The sequence below is a fragment of the Eutrigla gurnardus genome (assembly GCF_963514095.1).
Source record: "Eutrigla gurnardus genome assembly, chromosome: 23".
NCBI lineage: Eukaryota > Metazoa > Chordata > Actinopteri > Perciformes > Triglidae > Eutrigla > Eutrigla gurnardus.
This window is the reverse complement of record NC_139934.1, coordinates 9,109,978-9,116,127: the sequence shown is the minus strand read 5'-3', so window position 1 is coordinate 9,116,127 and position 6,150 is coordinate 9,109,978.

Sequence of the window (6,150 nt, the reverse complement as noted above, 5' to 3'; positions counted from 1 at the left end):
ATCTCGATTCAAAGATACAGGCTGAAGTAATGTCTACAATGGGATCAATGCAAACACTAAAATAGAAAAGCCGATCTTTAGAATCAAAGAAACTAAACATCCTTCTGGATTTCCAATATGTTAGATTTCCTGATGTCAAAGCCTACTATAAACTAAAAACCGTGCGAGCGACCTTGGGCCAACTCACTGCAAACGGGAAGCAATGAACCATCACATACCGCTGATGATATCAGTCATTAGAATACAGTCAATTCATTACTGAAAGTACACTGAGGGATTTCATAGGGTCTGGTCTGTTCCGTTCTAATGTGTTGGACCAGTGACATTATGCAGTGACATCAGAATCAATGCTCCAGCCTTTATATCTTGATTACAGCACAGTCTGAATCGTTGCTACTGGTTTTGGGGAAGTTATCCATTCCACAAAATATCTATTAGATCATTAACATTTAGATAGCATGTAAGAATCCCTCGAACAAAAGAGAACCTGAACCTCTCGCCCCTATTATTAATGGTGATTTGTGTCTCAAAAGAATGTCAGGAAGACTTACTGGGAAGGTCGATTATATTTTAGAGATCACACACGGGGAGGGGTCAATACATCAGGATAAATCAGTAATTTTGTGCGACTTGTTTCCCGGAATAGAAATTGGACAGGAAATATAAGGAAGCAGCAAATGAACACCTAATAAGGGTCAATTGACTGACAAATACAGTCTTTCACTTCAGGTACTGCTGGGTCTAGAGTCTGACTTACATTAAGCCCGATCCCCTGAAACGTTACCACAGTCTCGCAGTCAACATATCGGCTCGGGGGTTGTACAAATACAAAAACTCTCTGAGCACTGGCGTGTTAAATATTATGCTACTCAGGAGATTTCCCTGCGTGGCCGCCAAGGCAACACTCATTAGGGAATCTCAGCAGACTCCTGTAGCTGTGGTCCGGCACCATCTCCCAGTCAGGCCCTCGCAGCAGGCTCCTGGCCAGCTACACCACACCCAGAGAGCTGGAAGAAAACAACCGTCTTGATTCCGCCAAGGAGACAAAGGAGCATGGTGGATTGTGGGAGATCTGACATGTTAGTGGTCAAATAAAAGATCAACTAGTTCAGAAAAATACCCTGTATTTGAAAAGGTTACAAGCAGTCTTAGGGTCACTGTCGTCTTCTTCTTACCTTTCCTGTAGATTAGCGCGTTGTTATTCCTAATTTATTAGCTCTGTGAGTGTGTTGCTCACATTAATTGAACTTCCTGTTTCTTGTTTCTTGATCACACCCATGATGGACTGCTCAATGGGTGTGGCCTTAAAATAATCACATTATAACACGATTACATCATGAAAAAGGCAACCTTAGATAGTAATTATATACAGTCCTATAAATAAATTAAAAGTAGAAGCAAGAATGAAGTAAATATTGATCTTTAGACATTTGTATTGAGGTGAAAGACAATCATTCGAGGGAGTTTGGTTACAAGAACATAATATTCATCTGGGAGTTACCGTTGTGTCATGCTTTAGGCAAAATTGGGGGGCTCTTTACCGTAAAGCCACTCTAATGGAGAGAAAGCCCTCGCATGCCAACCTCACCGCGGATCATATAGCCATCTCTATATCAGGGCCACAAACATGAACAAATGTATAATATGAACTGTACCCCCTTGGAGGGATTGCAGGTCAATGCCGGGGTGGTAATCATCATCCATCTCTGTAATGTGGAGCGCCAAGGTCTCAAACCGGTTGGACGGTCGGGATCGGGAACATTTTTGCTGCACGATGGAAAATGTATTCTATAAATACAAATCAATGCTTTCTTATAAAGATAAAGCAAAGAAACCCCAGAAAGATACCGCCCCTCGAGTCCCAAAGTAGTGACCTAGTACAAGTCAGAACATATTCCCATCTCCATCCTCTCAGCTCATCGATAATCTGTATGACTAATCCAGCCGGTCCCAGCTCCAGCTATTAAATGTCAAGGGTGAGTGCCCTTCCCTGCACACTTACTGGCAACCTCCAAGGCTGACAGGCCAACATTTTATCAGACATAGGCGTTCTGCCTCTCCAATAGAATCCAGCAAAGGGACTAAGATGTCAATAGTTGTTCCTTTGAGACATTAACACTCCCTGTGCTGGAGCCTCTTGTGTGACAATGGTCTCAGCGTTGCATGGAGGTGATTATTAATGCTCCCCGCTGGGACAAGAATATGTCGGGATGAGCTTCCTGAAAGGCTGTAAAATAGGGCAATAAACAAAAACTCCAATAAAATGTCTCTTTGAATGCCTTTTCCTCTTTTAGCAGCAAAGATCGCTATGATCAGACAGAAGTGTCGAGGCAGGGGCTCTCATATGGGACAGCTATGCTCAATTATTTCTTAGCATAACAACTGCCTTCACATCTCTATTTTATTTATGTTAAAATGAAAGGGCAACTCATTTTTAAGAACTTCCAATACCAAAATCTTGGCTTTAGCATGTGTATTTTGCCTATTTAACACAATATAACTTATTAAATCAATGATCTGAAATCATACAAAATCTGCTTCATACCTGGCAATGCTGAATCACACACTTCTTTTGTGGAAACGAATGAAACTAACTACAAAGAGTCATATCTGTGGAGCAGCTTTTTGATGTTACGTTGAAATCGCTTCATCGGCATCCTTTTTGTGAGAGCGTTGCATTTCAAGTGAATTAGTGAACGACATCGATGGAAAGCAGTTTGGGGCAATGACAAAACATACGCAAGAAGACACAGCAGACAACATAAAAGACATTTAGTCACAGAAACAGCGCTACAACCTGCTGAGAAATGAGGCCAAAGCTGAAGTAGCAAAAACTGCAGTTCCTCGAGTGGCCACTTGAGGTTGCCTCAACAAAGAGAGTCAATCCTGAGTAAAACTACTTTCTAAATCAATCTGCGGAACATGCACTATATCACACCAAATATGAAATTACCTTCAAACTAATATGGTTTAGATTGTGAACCCTTCCTGATACATTCAAAAAAACATTTTTTTTTTACTTTTTATGTGTATAAATTGCAGTGAAGGTGCCGTTAAATCTCAAACACTGAAGAACACGATCACTTAATGTCTCTGCTCTTGTGATGCTAATGTCTTGCTGTCATTTCACCTGCTTTAAAAGAGGGGGGGGGACTGAGATCACTACCCCTTTTTGTATATTTCCCAATGGATTTAGAGGTTGATGCTTGTGCATGATGTCATTGATTTTAGACCATCCAATATGGGTTCCTGCTGGGAAGCCAGAGCTCCCACAGTGACTGTTAGGGCTATGTAATGCAAGACTGGGTGATGTCATTGCAAGAGCACAGGGACCACAGAGACAAAATTACAATGAGACATGGCAGTAGATGATACAGCCAGACAAATGAATAGGGGAGATGGGACAAATGGGCTCATTACTTTAGGTATGTATATGTTTGACATGGCTCTATGGCAACGTGTCTGCAAAGTAGGATGCACAATAATTTCTACTTTATAACCGATGAAGGTCAAGAAGACTTAAAGTCCTTGAGCAAACATTTAAGAGTGGCTGTGAATAGCATCGCTGGTTTCTTTGCAATTAATCATACAGTCAAATGAATGATTTTGACGATATTAGAATTACCTTTACCTTTCAGACAAACAGAATCAATCACATTCTCCTTGTCTCCTGAACACAAAAAAGGGACTTTTATTGAAAAGCTCCTCCAGCGTGATGAAAAAAAAAAGCCCTTAAAGCAACAAAAACCAAATAAAACCTGAAAACATTTTCTTTCATCTCGATCCTTGGGGAAATACTGCTTGCGGTGGAATAGAGCGAGGTTTCGGATCTCTGAGAAAATAGGGCATGAAATCTCAATTAGATGTGTCAAGATCCTGGGAAATTTCAATCCGTTTTTTTTGTTTTTTTGTTTAAACACATTTGCTTCTGGAAAACACTGAGGAGCTCTTGACCACCCAGTGCCTTATTCTCTCCGTGAAAAGGCCTCTTCCTAAATAGTCTGATTGGAGAGCGGGATGGACAGCGTGGGCCTATCTCTTGGGGGGAGGGAGCAGGGGAGCAGGTGCTGGGGAGACAACGATCGATTTGGTTGTCCACAGATAAAATAAGAAATCAAGGGGTTTTATGTGGCACCGCTCCCTGGCAAGCCTTCACAGAGTCTAGGAGATTAGAAAGTGAAGTTCCCAGAAAACAGACAAAGGGCATCATTAAACAGCGGCCCCAGACTGCTCACACTTTGTCTCTTAAGTGCAATTTGATCTTTGGCTCCCTTTTAAATCCAAATGTCTGAGAAGAAGGGGAGTTTCTCGACTCTTTTTCTGATTGAAAGCCAATTGTCTCTGCCTTCAGCCTCTGGCACAAGTCTTTACACAAGAAATATACAGACTTTTGAGAAAATAAGCTCCTTAATCAACAGCGGCTTCTTGTCTGTGTCTCCAGTATTTATTTAGCTTTCCTGTAGTGTGTGCTCATTAGATCAGTAACACTTGGCACATGGTGTCTTTATTAACATCACAGGCTTGTGTTGCTTCATCTAGAGTGCCGTAATGTGCTCACCGGTGACACGGGGGGTCAAACTGGGACCGGCGCAAAGTTATTCACGACCTGATTTATTTCAGATTAGTGCGTTTCCTTCAGCTCATGAAACAATTATTTGTCAATTAAGCACAAGGGTGTTTATCTGTGCTTTAAAAAAAAAAAAAAAAAAAGGTTTACCTGCCACATACTGCACGTGTTGTCCCCCTTTCACTTCGCCTGTTAATCAATTACAGTGTAAAAATCAATCCGGGAAAATCAGTCACACATCAGAGCTCAGTGTTTCTCTTTCATTTTCACCAAGGCTTAAAAACATGAAAGCCACCGGTGTAGTGCAGGCACATGCAAGATTAAATATAGATTACCGCCATTGCTATTGTTGTGGTTGGGTCACTGCGACGTAAACAACTTTATACAAAAGGTCCAAAATGTCAACTCTTCACGATGTTTCCACGAGGTTCTGAAAGGACCCAGGGATGCAAAGTAATCATTGCGTATTCTCAAGTATTATACAGTACACATTTGAGGTACTTTTTCCAACTGTACTACATTTTAAAGGACAATATGGCATATTTTACTCCACTACATTTACTGTATGTGACAGCTGCTTTACAAATTAAAACTATACATAACATAGTATTTGTAAAATATGATGGAATAGATGAAATTATAGCTGAAATTATGAGTCAATGAACTAATTTGTTGATCTATCCTTTTTTTTAAATCATTCATTTGGAGTCAAGTTGGTGTCCACCTGATTGACATAAGTCTAATAGTCTCTCTTTTTTATTTAGCCCTGATTTTAGTCTCTTTCTACTCCATCTGGCTCTTTAGCTGCTAAATACTTCGCTATGTTCACCAGCTAGTCGTTAACTGTGATTTTTAAGAGCAATTCAGAGAAAACATCTGCCAAAACCTACAAGGTGTTCCTGACCTTGCATTTCAAAAGTGCCCCAAAAAAGAAATCGCAATTTATAATGCATTAGCCGACTCGAAAGTCAGCCAGGACTTTGCTGGACTAAGCATGAAGAGCCAACATTCTTCTCAAATTAAAGAAGGGATTTCATTAGTAGGCGAAGAGGGATGGATGAATGTTATACAGTCAAACAAACAGGTGATGGGATGATTAATTATTCAGCCATGGCAGTTTGCTGAGATAATGGCTTCTCCGCCCTGATGAATTTAACTAAAGAGAAACATGTTGGATCCTATTTTGGTTCTCCATCTGAGGTATGATTCAGCTCTGCAGTGTCACATTAGTGCATCACCGCAGTTAATTGCTTTCACCCAAAGAAATATTTGTACAAATTAGACCGCCCAGCTTTACCGGGAAGACGAATTGAGCATGCAGCTCATTCATTATAGCCAAGTGATTTATGATGATGTGATTGGAAATGCATCCGTAGAGGACGAAGAGGATTTGCTCACTTTGCGTTACCCTCTGTCCGAACACACCTTTTGTATATCCATTTCTTTAACATGTTGGTGTCAAAATCGGAGCATTTTGAAACCCTTACCCAAAATAGTAACGTTTGTTTTATAGGCAGGTTCCACAAAGTAACCCTCGAATAACAAGATTTGAGCTAAACGCTAACGTCCGTATGCTATCGCGG